Genomic DNA, 22,669 nt, shown 5'->3' on the forward strand with positions numbered 1-22,669 from the left:
CTTATCTGTGTCCTGGCAGACACTAAACAAACCCCACCCTGGTGTATTTGGTAAGAAGTGATAGAGTCAGAGCTTATTGATGAAGCCTGCCCATCATGCACTGAGGATCCCTCTTACAGTAAACTTGTAATTACGCTGGACATGAGAGATTTGAATTCTTTGTAAACACTAATAAAGGGAGGCAGGACAGGTATGCATCTGCACAGAAAGCTAGGTACAGATCTTTTAGATCTGCAGGATACAGAAAATAAACACTTACCCAAGCTGAACTGATGGCTGGAATAGTAAATGAGATGGCCGATTAATGAAGGTGATGATTTGTTGCCATTCACACTCAATTGGATTTCTGACACAGAGTCCAGCTCCTTCTTAAGGAGACTAAAAGGCCTTGAATGTAGATCAAACCACAACTTAGTATTTGGTTCTAATAGTATTTGATTCTAATCGACTGAGCTAGCCATGTGAGCCAAAAGAATTGACCCAGCCCTCTCTCTTGAAAGGTCTTATAACCAGGAGAACAGAAGAGTGGTGTAATGTGTGGCCAAAAGTATTGGCAACCTGAATCAGAGCAGACTGTGTATGGAGAATACAAATTGAGAGTGTGTCTTGCTGGCAGCTTTAAGCTTTTAAAATTAAATTATTTTTTATTATAATGAAATAAAGTCTTACTCACTCGTGGGACACAATAAAGGAGTTTGATGCCTTGGAAGCCTAGAAAAATGAATTCATCCAAGAACACTAAAGCATAAAGCTGATCAGATAAAAATATACTGAGAAATTGGGGGGTACCTCTTTTACTTCATTGTCTTCATACCCTTAATAAAGGGTTTTCTTAATAAAGAAAAACAAAATAGGTACTTTAAACTTCCAAGAAGCAAATTCTGGAATTTGCATTAGACTGCTTAGAAGCTTATGGATATATGATAGTATTGCTCCCCAAATCAGTAAAACCAAAACAAGGAATGTTACACAAAATAACATTTTTTCTAATAACATAAGCTATATCCTCAGAAATGATTATGACTTTCCTTCTTTTAGTATGTTGTGAGAATGGTGTGTTTATTTCGGGGTTTGAGTCTAATAAGACATTTATGTTTTTATTCTTTATTTTTTTAATAAGACATTTAATACCAAAAGAAAAAGTGCTATTTTTGTTTCCATTAGCCTTTCCAAAAAAAAAAAACATAAGATTTTTCAGAAATATAAAATTATTTGAGATATTACCAGCATATTCTATTGCTTTTCTAGAATTAGGTAGGCTCCCTTAATCAAATTGGTTTTTCTCCTTTACTCTCAGCCCTTACCAAAAATAAAATCCTCCTATACTTACTCCTCCATTTTGTACTTCATAATGGTCCAGGCACTGTTTCCAGGAAAAGGTTAAAATTAAGAATAATGTATTTCCTGCTGACCACCATGTTTGTACCGCCACGGCTGAATTCTGGACCGGTTTCTTTTGCCATCTGTTCCCAGCATGGATAAGTTGAGATTCATATAACAATGAGAGAGAGGCGAAGCTAGGTGTTTCATCTGACTTCTACTCCCAGAATCATGACTTACCTTTGCCAATTAGACTCTTCACTGGTGAATAATTTGACATGGAAATATCATGTGGCAAATTTTTAAAATGTCGATCTTAGAGTATTTTCTGCTAGGTCTCTCTGTGTAATTTTTAAAAAAGTAGTAAGAATATTTCACTTTTTGTTTTGTAGCCTCTTTTATTCACCTACTATTATATTTTAAGTATTTTTCCCCATGATATTCTACCCCCATCCCATTCAAAGGCAGTTTGTGTTTATTATACCTAACCTGGAAAGTAAAGACAAAAAAAAAAAAAAAAAGGATAAAAGTCAACCATAATCTTCCATTGTTAAGATTTTGAATCTGTTCCACTTCTCTCCCCCTTCTATAAATATACAGTATACACACATGTATTTATATATAAAACATACATGTGCACATGTAAAGACCAGGATTATATTCTTCCTAACATTTTAATGCATATAAGTTTTAAGGTTTTTAAAAATATTTTATTTATTTATTTTAAAAGATTCATTTATTTATTCCAGAGAGAGAGAGAATGTGAGTACACATGTGTGTATGAGTGAGGGGAGGGACGAGGGAGAGGGAGAGAGAAAATCCTCAAGTAGACTCTCTGCTGAGTGTGGAGCCCTATGCATGGCTTGATCCCAGGACCCTGGGATCGTGACCTGAGCAGAAGGCAGATGCTTAACTGACTGAGCCACCTAGGCTTCCCCCAAGCTTTAAGTTTTTGATCCATAGTTCTTTTTTTTTTTTTTTTAAGATTTTATTTATTTATTCATGAGAGACACAGAGAGAGAGAGAGACATAGGCAGAGGCAGAAGCAGAAGCAGGCTCCCTGTGGGGAGCCCAACGCGGGACTTGATCCCAGGACCCTGGAATCATGACCCGAGCCAAAGGCAGATGCTCAACCACTGAGCCACCCAGGTGCACCCATAGTTGTCTTTGATACAGCATTCAAGGAGTGTTATAAAACCTGTTTCAAGGACATACTAGATTCTGCTTGGTAGCTTATTTTTCTCAACCATAAAATTGATCAGTTCCTTAACCATTGCTTTAGAGGTTGCTTACAAAAATGGAAAGATGCCAGGGTCACTGAGACAAAATATATGATCCTCTTAAAGCATTGCCTTGTAGAACACTTATGTTAATCTGGTTTATTTCTTAATGTCAAAGCAATCATAACTTTTCTCTGTGCTGCAGTGCTTTGAATGAATAAAAAACTGAAAAAAAAAAAAAGTTTTCCACTTCCAGTTAGATTGCTTGGTCTTTAAAACTTTCAGCCTTTATGTGACTGTGCCTCATCATTTGATCTCTGTCCAAACTAAGAAGGAACCATTTCTGCTCAAGCCTGGGCAAGGACTTGCCAGAGCCAATGAGGTGACAGCTTTAAACTGCTTAAACAGGGAATTCTGTGTATTGTCCTATTATACGTCACCCATATAAATGGAATGTTTATAGTTCATGTGGCAAGCAGTTGGCATGTGAGCAAGTAAGTCTTGGGCCAACATACTGTCCTTATGTTCAAAATCAGCAATTCTTAACACCTGCCATGCCCCCCCCCCCCGCCCTGAGCATCACTGCCTTAGGAAACCACCATGACTGGAAAGAGTGTAATTTCTCTCTCAGCTGTGTCGGAATAGAAGGAAGGGTGTGTATCATAGCCCAGGTTCTATCCATGAGGGGTCTGATATTATTCCTAATATCTGTTGGCATATTGATGGTTAGTGATAGGTAACTGCAGGGTAAGTAAATTCCTCAAATTTACCTGGCTTTGTACTTCAGTCACTAGGTCATTCCCAGTCCTAGAGTTTCATTTTTCTTTTTTCTAAAGATTCTATTTATTTATTCATGAGAGACACACAGAGAGAGAGAGAGAGGGCAGAGACACAGGCAGAGGGAGAAGCAGGCTCCCACAAGGAGCCTGATGCAGGACCCGATCCTGGACTCTGGGATCATACCCCAAGCTGAAGGCAGACTGCTGAGCCACTCAGGTGTCTCCCCTTAGCCACCCAGGCATCCTGAGTTTCATTTTTCAAGGCATCTTATTTAGTTTCATACATTGTGGCTGTTCATTTGGCCATATTCTTTGTACTTAACATCATCCAAGTTGTTTCAGGAATCACAGGACTAGTCATAATACCCTTGCAGTTTTTGGTGTACAACTTTAGTTGTTTCACAAAAATAGGACATTGTAGGGGCATCTGGGTGGCTCAGTCATCTGCCCTCTGTTCAGGTCATATCCCAGGATCCTGGGATCGAGTCCTGCATCAGGCTCCCTGCTCAGTGGGTAGTCTGCTTCTCCCTCTCCCTCTGCCCTTCCCTCGCTTGTGCTCTGTCTCTGTCAAATAAATAAATGAAATCTTTAAAAAAAAAATTGGACATTGTAGGATATTTCTATGGCTGCTGTTGGTTTTTCTCCTTAAATCTATTAAGAGTTGGAAATACTTTTTAAAAATTTGTATTTTCCCAAGAGTGACAACTCTGAGTAAATGGAAATCAAAATTTATTACAAAATTTTGTTAAGTGATTCTACAGACTTGCCTCACGAGTTTTTGTAGAGGGAGATTTAGAATTCACATCCAGACCTGTTCAAATCCCATTCTGTTGTCTCCCTGCTGTAATTGGCCTCCTCCAGGTGTGTTCATTTCAATCCTTAGCTTGTTTAGTCACAAAGTCTGAAGATGTCACTATAGAATATATATAGTATTTTCATTTTATTTATTTTTAAGATTTATTTATTTGAGAGAGAATGTGTGAGCAGGGGAAGGGGCAGAGAGAGAAGGGAGGGAAGCAGACTCCCCACTGAGTGCAGAGGCTGGATCTCACAGCCCTGAGTTGACAACTAGAGCTAAAATCAAGAGTCAGAAGCTTATCTGACTAAGCCATTCAGGTGCCCCTAGTATTGTCTTTTTTTTTTTTTTTAATATCTTATTTATTCATTCATTCATGAGAGACACACAGAGAGAGAGAGAGAGAGGCAGAGACACAGGCAGAGGGAGAAGTAACCTCCAAGCAAGGACCCTGACATGGGACTGGATCCTGGGTCTCCAGAGTCACACCCTGGGCTGAAGGTGGCGCTAAACCCCTGAGCCACCTGGGCTGCCCTAGTATTGTCTTTTTAAAGATCAGTTGTTTTTTTTTTTTAAAATTTTTATTTATTTATGATAGTCACAGAGAGATAGAGAGAGAGGCAGAGACACAGGCAGAGGGAGAAGCAGGCTCCATGCACCGGGAGCCCGACGTGGGATTCGATCCCGGGTTTCCAGGATCGCGCCCTGGGCCAAAGGCAGGCGCCAAACCACTGCGCCACCCAGGGATCCCTAAAGATCAGTTTTATATGCATGTTTCTACAACTTGTTTTCTTCTACTCACTATATCTTAGAGCTTGATTCATTTGTGTATGTACATGAATTATATATAGATGAATATGAATTATATGTAAATATATATATGAATTGCTCAGTCTCATTCTTTCAGACTTCCTTAGATTATTTAGCCCGATTTTTCTTTAAGATTTTATTTATTCATTTGAGAGCAAGAGCGAGAGAGAAAGAGAACGCGAGCATGAGCAGGGGGTGGGGACAGAGGGAGACAGAGAAGCAGGCTCCCCACTGGGCAGGGGGCCGGATGTGGGACTAGACCCCAGGACTCTGGGATCATGACCCCAGCTGAAGACAGACACTTAATCCATCCACCCAGGAGCCCTGCCCTTCTCCTATTGTTACACATTTTAGGTTGATTCCAATTTTTCTCCCCCCCCCAACATTGTATTTATTTATTTGAGGGGAGGGGCACCGGAGGGAGGAGGGGCCGAGGGAGAGGGAGAAGCAGACTCCCTGCTGAACAGGGAGCCCTATGTGGGGCTCCATTCCAGGACCCAGCCTAAGGCAGATGCTTTAACTGCCTGAGCCACCCAGGTGCCCCCAATTTTTTTCTAATAAAACAACGTTCAATATCTTTGTATATCAGTTGTTTCTAAATCCTCAGTGTTTATGAATACTTTGTACATCAGAAACCACATCATAAATGAAGCTTGTTGAATTGAATTTGAAGAATACTGTTTTAATTTATAAATACTTGTCAAAGTATTAGTATTGTCAAAAAATTTTGAGAGAATGTCAGTATCACTACCTATGTGCTCTGGGACATCACGGATATGAGTTGAATCCTTTTACAACAAATCCAGGTAACAAAAATATTTTTTAAGCTTTAGTTGGTGAATGTATTTTCTTACTGTTTGATGGAGCACATTTCCAGTGCAATAAAAAGAAAAACAATTGATATATGTCTTTGGAGGTGATTTTGCCTGTAGTTTTGTTTTAATAAAATTATAAAATTACAGTTACAGATTTTGAAAAAAGAAAGAACCTCATTTTTCATTTTTAGTAACCTCTGTTGTAAGTTAAATGTGCATCAGTGTGGTAAATTACAGTGGTTTTGAAATAACTTTCCAAGATGTAAAATTTTTTGTTTATGCTTTTATGCTTCATTTTGTTGTCTGTTACATTGCTTACTAAAGAATGAATTCCTTTGGTAAAAAATCATATTGGAAAGAGACATTGAACTTTAGATTTTTTGTGACATTTTAGAACATAGGTGTAAAAACATGGTATAATTTTGGTATATGTGATGTTGGCAGCGAAAATTAGTAAAAAAAAATCTCACAGGAGCAACTTCTGGCTGTTGAAATCCATAGTGCACTAATGTCTTTTTCATTGCTGTCGAATATTTTCATGTGTTTGTCCTTTATCATTTCTAGGCAAGGACTTTATAATTCAGAAGTGTCAGTAAAAGCATTAAGAGGGGGGAATTTTATGTATTTTGCTTTAATAATTGATAAAACTCTTAGAAATTTAAAGTCATAGGTTCCAGACCAAGACCATAAAGCATAGACTTTTTTTTTTCTTATGTTTTTCCAAACATGGGACAGGACCAGTAGCTCAATAATGAGTCTGTATATTTCAGATATGGAAAGTGAAAGTATAGGTTATGAATCAGTTTAGGCTTTCTAGGGACACCTGGGTGGCTCAGTGGTTGAGCCTTCGGCTCAGGTCATGATGCTGGGGTCCTGGGATCGAGTTCTGCATTATGCTCCCCGCAGGGAGCCTGCTTCTCCCTTTGCCTATGTCTCTGCTTCTTTCTGTGTCTTTCATGAATAAATAAATACAATAAAAAAAGACATAAATAAAATTTAGGCTTTCTAAAGTCCAAATGAGAGGAAAATATATGAGCAAAACTTTGGAGTCGATAGTCATGTAGTTATTTTGGATGAGTAGTGCTTGATAGGTGTTAATTTCACCAGAAAGTTTTGTTTTTAAATGTAAATCCATTTTATCCAGGAATTTCTGTATTTGTCCCCAATTTGCTAAGATAGGAGATGAATATGTAAGTATCTCTGTGGGTAAGCTCTGTATTACCCTCTTCTTAGTGGTTTATCCTTATATTCCTTGTTCCCTGGCCCCAACAAAATACTAAGTCTTAGCTAGGAAAGGTACATTTAATTTTAGCTATCTGGTTAGTTTTTCTGAACATTTGTTCTTTGCAGACTGAGAGAGACAGATGGATTTGAATCCTAAAGTGGAGTCTTTTGATTTAGTAAAAGAAATAACCAGTAAAGTGATAGACTAGGTTTCCAGGCAGTTTTAATTAGCCAGACACAGCTGTGAGCAGGAATTGACAGGAAGGGCAAGATTCAGTGGCACAAGAGATGCAACATTTCTCACGTTTCTTAGAAATATTCATTGTTAGTCATGGTCATTGGCACTTTCTGTTGAGTAGGCACTGGGTGCATATTCATGTTCTTGCCCAACACAGCTGATAGTTAGAGGCCATGGGTTTAGAATTAATCTCTGATTGTATAATCAAAGTTTGAATAACACTGATTTCAGCTTTCTTGATGTTGACCAAAGGGAGGTGAGGTCTGCAGCCCCAGATAGAAGTGCTGACCCGGGAGTGTGTTTGGAAGTGGTTCTTCATCGTATCTGTTGCTTTCTGTTCTTTGTTTTGTTTTCTTTTGTTTTGTTTTGCGGGGTGGGGGCTGTATATGTACATTAGGTAGCATTTCAGTCATTTGCTCATTCAGTAAATATTTATTGAACACCTATTATGTGCCAGATTATGTACATGGGATACACATTAAGGTAATAAAATAGACAACGTTTTAACTATATTGACAGAGTATGCAATAAATTTGAAAAAAAATTTTTAAAAAATATTTTATTTATTTATTATTCATGAGAGACAGAGAGAGGCAGAGACACAGGCAGAGGGAGAAGCAGGCTCCATGCAGGGAGCCTGACGTGGGACTCAATCCCGGGTCTCCAGGATCACGCCCAGGGTGGAAAGCAGCACTAAACAGCTGAGCCACCCGGGCTGCCCGAAAAAAAAATTTTATTTCAAATAATATTAACTAATGTTACTGAGTGCTCTATGTGTCAGGTTGTCAGGTGCTGTATTCTGTGCCTTATTTCAGGAGAAACAATTCAAAATATAGTGAGATTTTAGGGTAGAAGATATAAAGATGAATGAATCTAAGTCTGCACCCTTGAGTTTACAATGTATCAGAATTCTTCTGGTACATAATAATCATCTGTAAAACTGGTGTTTTAGCTGAGCATATGATTAAAATCCCTCCTCCTGTGCATAATTCTGAGGATTGACAGATTTTGCCAGCTGGGACTTTCAGTATTCCTTATGGGAGAGTTCGTGGTCACACTCAGTGTCAAGTGGCAGAAGTTAGGCTTATTTGCATGCTCTCAAATCAAATGGTTACAGTAGAGCAGGATTTCTCTATCTTGCCCAGGTGATTCTCAGTTGTGAGGCTTTTCCAATGCATTGTAGGATATTGAGCAGGCTTCCTGGCCTCACCCACCAGATGCTGGTAGTACCTCTATACTTGTAACAGCCAAAAATGTGTTTGGGAATTGCCAGCCATCCCCTGGGAGACAATCTTTACCCACCCCCACTTCCTTTGCCTCCATTAAGAGCTTGTGCCCTAGCGTTAGTCTCCCTAAACAATCAGCAGCTCCTTTCAGAGGCAGAGATAAATACAGAATCACCCGAAGAGCTTAGTTTGTGTGTCAGCTCACACTGTTCCTAAAAATGTGAAGCACTTGGGCTATTCATGCCTTATACTGGGAATACTTTTGTTATGCAATGATGCCATCTCTAGAGAAACCACTAAGTATTTTTAAAAAATATTTTATTTATTCATGAGAGACGCAGAGAGAGAGGCAGAGGGAGAAGCAGGCTCTCGGCGGTGAGGAGCCTGAAGCTGGACTCGATTCTGGGACCCCAGGATCATGCCCTCAGCCAAAGGCAGCAGCTCAACCACTGAGCCACCCAGGCGACCACCACTAAGTATTTATTTAGCAATAGGGATAATGATCTTGATCTGCTTTTCAGGGCTGGAATAATAAGGAATTACAACATTTTAAAAATATATATTCAAAAAGTGTATATATTTTGGATAGAACTTTTGAATATATAAGTAAAATTAATTAAAAAAAATACGTATTCTGTGATCTCACCACCTACTTAAGAAATGGGTCCATACCAGTACCTTCCAAACCCCCTGCATGCTCTACAACTCTTCTTCTCTCCCACATAGGAGACCACTATTCTGAATTCTGTGTTTCTTTTTTTTTTTTTTTGAAGTGATCATAGTGTCAAGATTTTATTGTCTTCATAATATAACAAAATATGAAGCTTAGAACTGGATCACTTTGCCCTCTTATCTCCTCTCAATTCAGACTGCTTGCCTCTCTTAATAGCCAGAGTTCTCTTGGATCTGTAGGTGGGCTCAACACATTCAAGTCTCAGCACAATCCTCTTTGTAGTTTTAGCTTTTTTCTGGAAAATCAGCTTAGTCTGTCCACCATAGCCACTCTGCTTCCTGTCATAACGCTGCTTTCCCTGGGCATAAAGAGAATCTTTGCCTTTTCTTGTATTTTGTCATTTTGTGAGGTTAGTTTTGAGAGCATAGTCGGCATGGTTTTTTGCTTTTCTTTATTGTTTTATCATGTACACAATCCTAAACATTATAAAGCTTAGTTTTTTTGTGTTTTAAGACCTTACTATATAAATGTAGTTGCCATATGTATTTTATGATGGCTTTTTTCTTGGCTCCACATGTATTATATGATTCTTCTATGTTGATGTGTGTAGCTCTACTTTTAATTTTCACTGCTGCCTAATTATATGACTACATTACTATCTATTCTCTTGTTGATGGATATTTGAATTTTTTCCAGTTTCTTGTTGCTGTTGTTATTATGTTGCTGTGAATATTCTTGTACTTGTCATCTGGTGTTCATGTGCAGGAGTTTCAGCGGGGAATTACCTTGGAGTGGATTGCTGGGTTGTAGGCTTTAAGCAGATAGAAGGCTGAATGATAATTCCCAAAGATATCATGCCCTGATTCCTGAAACCTGTAAATGTTACCTTATATGGAAAGAGGCTCTTTGCAGATTCTGTAGTTAAGAATTTTGTGTTTGGTAGATTATTTTAGATTTTTAGGTGAGCTCTAAGTGCAATCACAAGAGTCCTTAGGAGAGGCAGAGAGATTGCATACAGTATAAAAGGAGAAGGCCATGTGCTCACAGAGGGCGAGATGTGGCCACAGATGGGGAGTCAGCAGCCGTCCAAAGGTGGAAGAACCAGAAACAGATGCTTTCCTAGAGCTTCTTTAGGGAGTATAGCCCTGCCAACACCTTGAATTTGGCCCAGGGATACTGATTTTGGACTTCTGGCCTCCAGAACTGTGAGCAGATAAATATCTGTTGTTTTAAGCTACTAAGTTAGGGATTTGTTAGAACAGCCATGGGAAACTAAGACAATGCATTTTTAATTTAACTGGACAATGCCAATTGTTTTTTGAGGTGTTTGTGGTAATTTATGTTCCCACCAGAAATGTTTAAGAATTCCTATTGTTTCACACTCTTGTCAGTATTTAGTATTACTGCATTTTACTAACAGATTTTACTGAGCAGTTCTGTAAAACCTAGCTTACTTTTTCTCCCTTGCCCCCCCAAACCTAGTACAAATTTTTAAAAATTTAGTTCAGAATTCAAAAACAAAAAAAATTGAGTACACTAAGAAGGTAAAAGTGTTGATATTAAATAATATAATGAAATTGAGGGGTTTGATTAAATTTATAATATGCTGTGGATAATGTATAATATCTATTATTTCTCTTTCTTCATCTCCCAACCAGTAAGTATTTTCTGTATACACTTCTCTAGAAAATAATCCAGTGGTTCTTTGGTATTTATTACATGAATTGGCATACTCTTGAGTTTCTGTTTGGTTTACTTTTACTCCATCCCATTTTACAAAATCTTTTTGGCTGAACATAGATCGAGCTACTCAGGCACTGCTTTACTAGTCAGTTAAGCAATGGACTTGTGATCTTGGCTCAGGTCATTATCTCATGGGTCATGGTTCTGAGTCTTGCATCTAGCTCCAGGCTCGGTGGGGAGTCTGCTTGAGATTCTTTCCCTCTCTGTCTTCCTTTGCCCCCTACCCCTACTTGCACTCTCAAGTACACACTTTCTCTCTCTTTCAAATAAATAAATCTTTTTTTTTAAATTTTTATTTATTTATGATAGAGAGAGAGAGAGAGAGGCAGAGACATAGGCAGAGGGAGAAGCAGGCTCCATGCACCAGGAGCCCGACGTGGGATTCGATCCCGGGTCTCCAGGATCGCGCCCTGGGCCAAAGGCAGGCGCTAAACTGCTGTGCCACCCAGGGATCCCCAAATAAATAAATCTTAAAAAAATAAAAACCTAGACTGGTAAAATAGTATTGGGGGGAGGGGCAGTAACTATCACCTGTTTGCTCAATAAGAGTATATTCATGCATATATTTTTATGCATATATTTTGAATGAGCAGATGTTAGTCATCAGTAGAATACATATTACAACCTTGATTCATGAAGCATATTTTTTGATGATAAACATATTGCCCATAGAAACAATAATTGTACTTTAAGGTGAATTGCATGTGAAGTGCATGGTGTTGTACTTTGAATGTAATTTTAAAATGTATCTTCTCATTTGATTAATTTTTCTGTTGTGTTCCTTAAGGGTAAGCATTTAAGCAAATATATTAGGAAAGTGGATTAATAGTTGTATGTAAATGGTTTTGAGGGTCTGAAGAAAAAGTTTCTGTTAGCAAAATGAAGTGGCAAATTGAGGTGATCTAGCTAAATCTGTTTTAAAAGACTGCTTGTTTGAATAGAATCGTAGCATTGGAAGAAGAAATCTTTGTCATTTACAAGAAGTGTAATAAAGAGCCATCTTGTTTCTTTTTTATTATGGCTAGCAGCTGGCCTTTTAAAACAGTATACCCTGTTTTGGGTTTGAGCCTTAAAAAAAACTTTTTCTTATAAAACATCTGGAAAATTGCAAAAACAAACTAAAATTGTATAATGGATCCTTATGTATCACCAACTTCAAGTTTTCAATTCATAGCCAATCTTGTTTCAGCTCTGCTACCTACTTCTCTTTCCCATATTATTTTGAAGTAAATCCATGACATATCACTTTTTAACATAGCATTATATTAAAGCGTCAATATAATGATTCAGCAGTTCCATACATTACCTGGTGTTGATCACACTCCCTAATCCCCATCACCTATTTAACCTATCCCCCCATACTCCTACCCTCTGGTAACCATCAGTTCTCTATAATTAAGAGTCTGTTTCTTGATTTGTCTCTCTTATTTTTTCCCTTTTGCTCATTTGTTTTGTTTTTTCAATTCTACATGTGTGAAATCATGTATTTGTCTTTCTCTGACTTTTTTCACTTAGCATTGTACTCTCTAGCTCCATCCATGTTGTTACAAAGACAAGATTTCATTCATTTTTATGGCTGAATAATATTCCATTATACATAAATACCACATTTTCTTTTTCCATTCATCAATTAATGGACACTTGGACTGCATTCATAATTTGGCTTTTTAAAATAATGCTGCTATAAAGACACAGGTATATGTATCCCTTTAATTTGAATTAGTGTTTTTGTATTCTTTGCGTAAATACCCAGTAGTGTGATCGCTGGATTGTAGAGTAGTTCTTTTTTAAATTTTTTTGAAGAACCTTCGTACTGTTTTACACAGTGGTTGTGCCATTGTGCATTCCCACCAACAGTGCGCAAGGGTTCCTCTTTCTCCACATCTCTGTGGACACCTGTTGTTGGCTTGGGTTGTTGAGTTTAGCCTGACAGGTGTGAGTTGATGATAAGTCCTTAAAGTTAGGATTTGCATTTCCCTGATGAACATCTTTTCCTGTGTCTGTTGGCCCTCTCTTTGACTTTGGAGAAATGTCTGTTTATGTCTATTGTCCATTTTTAATTTTAAAAGATTTTATTTATTTATTTGAGAGAGAGTGAGGGAGAGAGCACAAGTGGGGAGGAGCAGCAGAGGGAGAGGGAGAAGCAGGCTCCCCGCTGAGTGCAGAGTCCGGCTGTCCATGGGTCTCCTAGAACTCCACGATCATGACCTGAGCAGACGTGACAAACACTTAACCAACTGAGCCACCACCGAGGCACTCCAGGTGATGTTTTTTTAAAACTGTGTTTCCTCTCTCTTTTCTCCCCTCTCCTGTGTTATAGTTTATTTGAAGAAACTTATTCTTCTAGACCATGGTTTGATCAGATTTAAGTTTGATTTTTTTTTTTTTTGTAAGACTGCTTCATAGGCAGTGGTGTGCATTTTTATCAGTAGGTGCATAGTATCTGCAGCTTTCTTTCTTTCTTTTTTTTTTTTTTTTTAAAGATTTTATTTATTCATGAGAGGCACACAGAGAGAGGCAGAGACATACGCAGAGGGAGAAGCAGGTCCCATACAGGGAGCCTGATGGTGGGACTTGATCCTGGCATTCCGGGATCACACCCTGAGCCAAAGGCAGACACTCAACCCTTGAGCCACTGAGGCATCCCTGTCTGCTGCTTTCCTGTGATGTTTGCAGCTACTAACGCTCAGTGCCTTGATCTATTAAATCCAGATAGCAAAATGGTAATAATCTGTTATACCTTCATTAGCTGGAATGCTTCCATGAAGGAGACTTTTCTCTCCTCAACTACTTATCTAGGTATACAGATTATATGAGAAAGACAGGATAAATGTTTGAATTTTTCCCTGTATTAACCACTTTTCAAAATGAGTTGGCTTGCCAACATCATCCAATGGTGATTTTTCTTTCTCATAACATGATAAGCTTGTGGATTTAAATGTATTTGATGTGTTTCTTCTTTCTTTTCTTTTTGATGTGTTTCTGCTCATTGAAATTCTTGTTCTTGTTGATAAGGCAAAGTCATTGTTTCTCAAAGTACTATTTTTCCAGAGATAGGTAAATGACCAATAAGCCCGTTAAAGATGCTTAACATCACTAGTCATCAGGGAAATGCAGACCAAACCACAGGAGTTACCATTTCATGCTCACTTGGATAGCTCTAATCAAAAGACAGATAATAACAAGTGTTAGCAATGATGTGGAAAACTGAAATCTTCATACATTGCTGCTGGGAATGTAAAATGGTGCAGCCACTTTGGAGAACAGTTTAGCAGTCCTCCCGAGGGTGAACATAGAGTTTACTATGAAGACTCAACAGTTTCACTGTTAGCTTTTCATCCCTTGTGGTTATATACTTATGTCCACACAAAAACTTGAATGTTTGTAGAAGCATTGTTTGTAACAGCCACAAAGTGGAAACTCCAATGTCCCATCAACCAGTGAATGAATACATAAGATGTGGTCTGTCCATAAAATGGAATATCATTCCGCAGTAAACAGGAATGAAATGTTGGTTCATGCTAAAGCATGGACAAATCTTGAAAACAATGCTAGGTATTTATGAAATACCACACATAACAGGATTCCATTTATATTTAATGTGAAGAATAGGTAACTCAATAGAGAATAGGTTAGTGATTGCCTAGAGCTAAAAGATTTGGGGGAATAGGAGAGATTGCTAATGGGTAGTTTCTTTTGAAGGTGATGGAAGTGTTCTAAAATTGTGGTAATGACTGCACAACTCTGAATATACTCAAAGCCATTGAATTTTGCACTTTTAAGTGGAAGAATTTTATGGGGGGTGTGAATACTATTATAATAAACCTTTTATAAAAATTATTTTTTTTATAAAAATTATTTTTAAAGACTCCTCAGAATCATCCAGAGAGCCTGATTCAGATGCAGATTCTGGGGCATATCCCAGACTTCTTGAAACAGTCTTTGTAAGTGGATTCCAAGAATCTTTTTTTTTTTAAGTAAATACATCCATGAGTTGTGGTTCACGCTGTTTTGAATTATTATCAAAAGTTCTTTGTTATGCTGTGCATCCCAGTAACTTCCTATTTTTGCTGCTTCTGGAGTAATAAAGTCTTCCTCTTGCACATGATGGCCCTTTGATTTTATGAAGGTTGCTCCCCCTTCCAACTCATCCCTCTCAGGACACGCATCTCTAGTTCCTTAACCATTTCTCATGTGACATGATTGCCAGATTAGTCAAATCACCCTCTTCAGGACTAATACTGGTCTGTTAATGACTTCCTAAAATGAGGTACTCTGAACTGAACAGGATATTCCAGTTATAGTTTGATGATTGCAGAATATAAATGGGATTATTACCTCCCTTGCTTTTGACACTGGAATTCTTCCAATGCATTTTAAGATTACATTAGCATTTTTTAAGCAGTGTAGGCTCAGATGAAGCATGTGTTTAATTCCATACCTCCTTTAGCCCATCCCCAATACTCCCAGCCTTTATCTAGTCAGAATTTCCTTTTTTCAGGGTTATCTGAAAAAATTCCGTTTCTTAGTGGTCATCTAGTCTAAAATAAGGAAATCCTGACTGTTGTTTAGCTGTTTCAGCTTTTTCAGAGCACTCCCTGAACATGTGTTTTGACCTTAGCTGTGTAAATGGAGGCGGGCATTGGCCTCATTTTTATAGTTGTAGACACACAGACTGAGTGAGTTTAAGTAAAATACCTAACAGGAAATTGTTACTTGTAGAGTCTGGACTGGAACCTAGTACCCCTATACTCAGTGGTTCGAAATCTTGGCAGCATGCATCACTTGTGGAATGAAAAAAGGCCTGAGTCCCATCCTCAGATAATTTGAGTTAATCTGACTGGAGTGGGACCAATTTATTAGTGTTGTCTTAAAAACTCCCCAAACAGGGATGCCTGGGTAGCTCTGTGGTTGAGCATCTGCCTTCAACTCAGGCTGTGATCCTGGAGTCCCGGGATCGATTCCCACATCGGGCTCCCCGCAGGAAGCTTGCCTATGTCTCTGTGTCTCTCATGAATAAATAAATAAAATCTTGAAAAAAAAAAAGCTCCCAATTTTAACGTGCAGGCAGGGTTGAGAACAATGGCACTAACTCGTATTTGGTGTCTCCCCTTCCATTACATGTATTTCTTCATTTTATGTGGAAGAGGAAGAATTTTTCATTGTTCCAGAAGGCAGATTTATAATTAGATTTGTAACTGAGAGAGGGTTACACAGATGTATAGTGGAAACCAGATGTATGTCCTAAGAGAATTTTTCTTGGAATTTATGTATCTTCTCATTCATTAATTTATCAAACATTTATGTGCCAGACAGACACTGTGCTAAGCCTGCTGGTACAAATGTAAAGCTGTCGTTTCCCTCTTTTAGTACTCTGTTGAAAGAGGGAACAGACTGTAAACAAACAACATAGTAGTGAGGTGTTATACATATTACAGTTTCCTTCTTTGTTACATTTTGTATTTAAAAACCAGTGGTGTTTTTTTTTTTCTAAAATATATCTATGCTAAGTGTTTGAACATATCACAGTATGATAGTTGTTAAGTATGTGAAATAAGCAGTTAAGAAAGTTCATCTCTTCAGAGATCTTTTCCTTTACTCCTAAGGAATCATTGATTCTATTGTGAAACAGCAGACATATTTTTCCTTACGGTTTGTAGTGGATCATCTGATAGAGGTATGTGCTAGAGACTGTGAAAACACAGAGAAGCTAATTCGGGAAAAGAGAAGAGAGAGAGAAAAAGAGTAAAGAAACCAGAATCTATCTCTTTCTTCCCTCCTTTCTTTCCTTTCCTTCCCTTCCCTTCCCTTCCCTTCCCTTCCCTTCCCTTCCCTTCCTTCCTTCCTTCCTTCCTTCCTTCCTTCCTTCCTTCCTTCCTTCCTTCCTCCTTTCCTTTCCTTTCCTTTCCTTTCCTTTCCTTTCCTTTCCTTTCCTTTCCTTTCCTTTCCTTTCCTTTCCTTTCCTGAGACACAGACAGAAAGGCAGAGAGACAGGAGAAGCAGGCTCCATGCAAGGAGCCCAGTACAGGACTCAATCCCGGGACTATGGGATCATGCCCCAAGTCGAAGGCAGCTGTTCAACCACTGAGCCACCCAGGCATCCCAGGAAATCAGAATTTTTCAAAAGTAGGTAGCAGAGGGGCACTTGGGTGGCTCAGTGGGAGTAAAAGCTGGGAGATGGAAAAAATAGGACCCTGGTCTTGGGTACATGACAAAAATTGAAAACTGGATGGGGACAGGTCAAGATGGAATTTTCATGCAAGAAGAATTGGAAAAGTGATTAGATATTGAGTCCTAAAATGTTTTTGTTTTTAAATTTAAGTAATTAATCTCTGTGCCCAACATGTGGCTGGAACTCACGACCCCAAGATCAATAGAGCCCAACATGCTTTACCAGTCCTGAGTCCTCACGGTTCTGACAAGTCTGCCATCAATAGCAGGTGTGTGAAGATGTGGGCAAAATCACTGAGTGCTGGAGCAGGTTTTACCGGGTTGATCAAAGCTGAACAACCTGGAAACCAGTCAGGGGCGGTTCTAGTTTTGGTACTAAGCTAGGGGCTAAAACTCATGAATTAAACTGTGAAATTTAATCATGTTATCAGTTAAGTTAAAGACCCTTTTTAAAAATAGGAGATGTTAAAAAAAAAATAAAAATAAATAAATAAATAAATAAAAATAGGAGATGTTGAAAGAAAATTCAAATGAACACATATTTTCAGGATTGGATAAGGATATGCAGTTTCAGGGTCTAATTTAATTGATAAGTGATCCACTCTTGATTTAGGCTTTCATATTAGAGATAGAATTCCTTCCTTCCATTCACAATTCATTTACTTGGTTCACTTGATCTCATAATCTGTGAATTGTCATATGCAATTCAATTTGGCCATGATTGCCATCTTTTTAATGTGAAAAACAGTGGGAAAACTTAAAGAAGGGCTTAAAAATTCACTCTAACATTTGAGAGGATTTTAGTATTCTATAGCCTTTCCTGAAAAGTTTTGTATTGGGTTTGTAAGTCTGGCCAGTTGATCTGGCCAGATCAGCTTTGAAATAATAACCCAGGTATAAATTCCTTTTATGCTGACAGGTACATATAATGAGTTGTTTAATGTACCATACTAAGGAGTATAGTAATGGAATTCAAATGCTTGGAGTTTAAGTGATCCTGAGTTTTAGTGTATATGCTGCTGAAGTGGGCACAATCCTGAATTTTAAGTATCCTTTCTTTTTGGAGAGTGAAAGGTTTTATTGTTCATTCATAGCTCCCATTATCTGTGGTCTTCCCCAGCCTACTATTTAGTCTTCTCTCCTAACGAGGAATCTAAGCAGTCCTATGTTATTTGCTGCCAAAGTGCAGCAGATGGAATTGCTGATTTAAGGACAACATATCCTGTGGTACTGTGATGATTTTTTGTCAGATGCCCCCCACCCCAATTTTAAATATATCAATTGTGTCACCATTTATTTTAAAGATATTATTTATTTATTCATGAGAGACACAGACAGGCAGAGACATAGGCAGAGGGAGAAGCATGCTTCCCATAGGGGGCCTGAGGCAGGACTCCATCCCAGGACCCTGGGATCACAAATAGAGCCAAAGGCAGACGCTCAACCGCTGGGCCACCTAGGCGTCCCAATTGTGTCACCATTTGTTTGACTACCAGTTATTTAAAGATAGTGCTTGCTTTTGAAAAATATCCCCTCTAGTTATGATTGCTTAAATATGAACTATTTAACTTGTCATCACTGTTTCCTTTTTAAATAGAGAAAAATCCATGTTTCTATTACCACAAATACTAATGACATTTCAAATTGAACAAACATGTTTCACATAGTCCTATTTATAGAACATATATGATTTTTCTGCTTTTGGTTTGGTTTAAAAAATTTTAAGTTATTGCATAATATTCCATTGTCATATGTTTTAATTGAACACTTCCCTTTTAATTTTTATTTTTTAAGATTTTATTTTTTAAAGTAATCTCTACACCCAAACTGGGGCTTGAACTCACAACCCCAAGATGAAGAGTAACACATTGTACTGATCAAGCCAGCCAGGTGCCCCAAACACTTCTTTTTTAGGTGTTGAGATTATTTCTTCTTTTTCCATTATAATAAAACTTCAGCAAATATCTCTGCACATTTACTTTTTTAGGTTAAGTTCTTAGAAAGGGGTTACTTTCTATTCTTTCAGAGGTAGGCTCTAATATATCTTTTAATTTCTTTTTTTTTTAAGATTTTATTTATTTATTCATAGACACAGAGAGAGAGGCAGAGACACAGGCAGAGGGAGAGGGAGAAGCAGGCTCCATGCAGGGAGCCTGATGTGGGACTCGATCCCAGGTCTCCAGGATCACACCCCAGGCTGCAGACGGCGCCAAACCGCTGCGCCACCGGGGCTGCCCTATCTTTTAATTTTTTAACCCTTTTAGAGACTTCTCTTTTCTGAATGGTGAAATTGATATTTACATTTGGAGGAATACTGTAGTTCATGCAGTATCTTTTCTGTTAATTACTGGTTTAGTTAATTCCTTTTTATGTAACATTCTCTATTACTTCAAAAGCCCCTCTGTGCTTTTTCTCACTATGGCAGTTACTTGCAATGCATGTTCACACACACACACACACACACACACACAGAAAAAGAAAAAAAAGAAATACATGTTGACATTTCACATTTCACATGACTGGCAGGTGCATGCTCTTGTATTCTTCCACATGGAAAATGGAAAGAAATGGGCTGAAATGAGCTGATCCTCTGTAATTGCTCTTACATCAAATATTGTAGTCTTGTTGAAAGTCAGATTTGGTTGGCAAAGAATATTTTGCCTACCTTCTGTTAGGCTTTCAAGGATGATTATTGTTGTCTTAGCTTAAACTTGTATGTCAAGTATGATAAAAATTAAGGCTACAGGTTGCTTTGAAAGTCATTCCCTTCATTGGGTGACTTCATTATCACCGAAGTACAGTCAGTGAGCCCTCCTTCTGATTAAGGAGGATGGGGATCTTCCCTGTTGCTTAAATAGCTTTCCCCCTTTTTAAAGAGAAAAATACTCATTTTTCTTTTCTTTTTTTTTTAATACTCATTTTTCTAATAACACTCTGGTCTTTTTATCTTCTTAAACAGCAGTTACTGAGAGCAGTGGTTTTATATGAGGATCTGAGACAAATCATTTAATATTCATAAGTACCAGAATAGATCCTTTATAGCTGATGTACTAAAACTCAAAGGTATGATGTCTTTATGAAATGATTTTCAGCCATGACCTTCAAACTTAGAATTCTGAAAAACAGCAGTGTAGCACACAATTCTTAATTTTCACGAGGGGCCGTTGGAATGGATAATGCTGAGTAGTCTAATGGATTTCTGAAAGCATAATGTGCCTTAGATACTGCTAAATCAATAAACATAAGTCACTTAAGTGTGTATATCATATAATATTTGGTTAATTATAACTCAGATCCTTTCAGAATATTTGTCTTTCAAGTAGAATGCCAGAATATAAGTGAATTACTTATAAAAATAGAATCACTAGAAAAGTGAGGTATTTTATAGTTATTTTTTCAGCTAGTCTTAATGATGTCATAAACATCATTTTATGAACCATAAAATATCACATTTTAGAACCACTTATCTTTAAGATTGATAATAAAAGGAAATAGGTGGGTTTAATGTTACTGGGTGGTTCTTCGATTCTTGGGTCTAATAAAAGTCTGTATTAAATTTTTAGTAGTTATTACATATAACCTAAGTAGATGATCAATGTACCACACAAATATATTTCATATGTACTTTATATCAAGGAGTTGTATTGGGTGGAAATCACAAAACCAATATTGGAATGCTCTTAAAAAACAAATTTTGTTTTAGGTGTCATAACAAACTTAAGGTTTTGTAATTTTTTTTTTTTTTTAGCAACATTGAAAAACATCTCACTCTTTGTTGATTTTAATGGTAGAGGCTGGTTTTTGAGGGGAGATCCTAAAAGGAAAAAAAAAAAAAGGCAGTCTCGCTTCCTTGGATATTGATTACAGCTTCAAGGTAGATGATTGCCCTTGAAATGTAATTTTTTAAAAAATTTTTTATTTATTTATGATAGTCACAGAGAGAGAGAGAGAGAGGCAGAGACAAAGGCAGAGGGAGAAGCAGGCTCCATGCACCGGGAGCCCGACGTGGGATTCGATCCCGGGTCTCTAGGATCACGCCCTGGGCCAAAGGCAGGCGCCAAACCGCTGCGCCACCCAGGGATCCCTCTTTGTTTTTTTTTTTTTTTTGAACTCTGGTTAGTTTATCTGCTGCGATGTGAAAAATAATCAAAAGGGTGATTTGTGTTTGAATTCAGTCAAAAGGTAGGAAAATATAGTTTGGAATGACTTGATGGTGAAAGATATTTAATCATTGTTCCTGTTGTATTAAAACTAACTAAAAATTACCCTAGTTATTTTAATATGACTTGCAATATAGCTTTACCCATGATACCTAGCTGAGCACAGATATAGCTTGGTTGGAACTTTTTTCCTTTTGTTTAAAAATCGTCATATAGGGACGCCTGGGTGGCTCAGCCCTTGAGCGTCTGCCTTTGGCTCGGGATGTGATCCTGGAGTCCTGGGATGGAGTCCTGCGTCGGGCTCCCTGCATGGAGCCTGCTTCTCCCTTTGCCTCTATGTCTGTCTCTCTCTGTGTCTCTCATGAATAAATAAATAAAATCTTAAAAAAAATCATCATACAGTTAAATTGACTTTTTTTAGGGGATATACTGTTCTCTGAATTTAGCACACATATGGATTTAATCCCCATCACCACCACTACCACCAGAATATAGAATAATTTCTTTATTACAGAAAACTTCTTCATACCCTGCCTATTCCCCTCACCTCTGACATTCACTGATCTCTTCTAGATCACTATAGTTTTCTCCTATTTTTTACAGAAAGTCCTATGAATGGAATCCTACAGATGCAGCCTTTTGAAATTGGCTGCTTTCACTCAACTCCGTGTCATTGAAATTCATTGAAGTTGCGTGTATCAGTGTTCCTTCTTGTTGCTAAGTTTGAAATCTTAAGGCATTTGGATGTTAATTTTGATCTGATAGGCTGGCACTGAAGTTCAGATTGCTCACCTTTTTTGGAAACACTATGAACATTTTTTTCAAATAAACAAAGTACATTGTTTGAATTGGAATTATTTATTATAAGTAGGCTCCACACCCGACATGGGGCTTGATCTCACAACCCTGAGACCAAGTCACCTGCTCTATGGACCGAGCCAGCCAGGCGCCCCAGAACTTGTTTAACCTGAACATTTTTTCAGTTCAGTGACTTGGTGTATAGCTAAGCGAGGCAGTTACAGTGTTTACATTGTTCTGCAAGTTTTTGTTATTTTATCGGGCTAACAGTTTTTAAGGGCAAAACTTGAGGTAGTAAAAGTATTTTTGCAGGTTTCTGAGAGAAATAAAGTGATCTATAACCTTCTAAAATGTCAGTGCCAGTGTCATGACAGAATTTTCTTTGCTTTTATTTCAAACCTCTTCTCACCCTGACTTTCTGGTCTACTGAGAACCAGATACCTTTGGCGCCTGATAGTCTGTTTCATTGTGCGTGCCCCCAGAGTGCCCTCCTTTGTTGTTGACAATAGTCTGTTCATTTTAACCTAGTTGAAGTTATATGCATAAACTTTTTGCATCATAAAGTTAAATTCTCTATCTTGATAGCTGGTTCCTTTCTTTTCGTTAAGGATTTAATGATTTTATTCCCCTAACTGCTGAAAATCTAGAGGCCTCCTGGTAATTAATTGTATATTTTGGCAAGAAAATAGTATGATT

At 37.9% G+C, this 22,669-nt stretch overlaps 1 protein-coding gene across 7 annotated transcripts in view; it reads left to right on the forward strand.

The window, feature by feature from the left end:
• The window catches only part of HECTD4 (HECT domain E3 ubiquitin protein ligase 4), a 184,963-nt gene that overhangs the window by 27,502 nt on the left and 134,792 nt on the right, over positions 1-22,669 (forward strand). The gene's annotated exons all lie outside the window — the stretch shown is intronic.

The sequence above is a fragment of the Vulpes lagopus genome, chromosome 14, assembly GCF_018345385.1.
Source record: "Vulpes lagopus strain Blue_001 chromosome 14, ASM1834538v1, whole genome shotgun sequence".
Lineage (NCBI taxonomy): Eukaryota > Metazoa > Chordata > Mammalia > Carnivora > Canidae > Vulpes > Vulpes lagopus.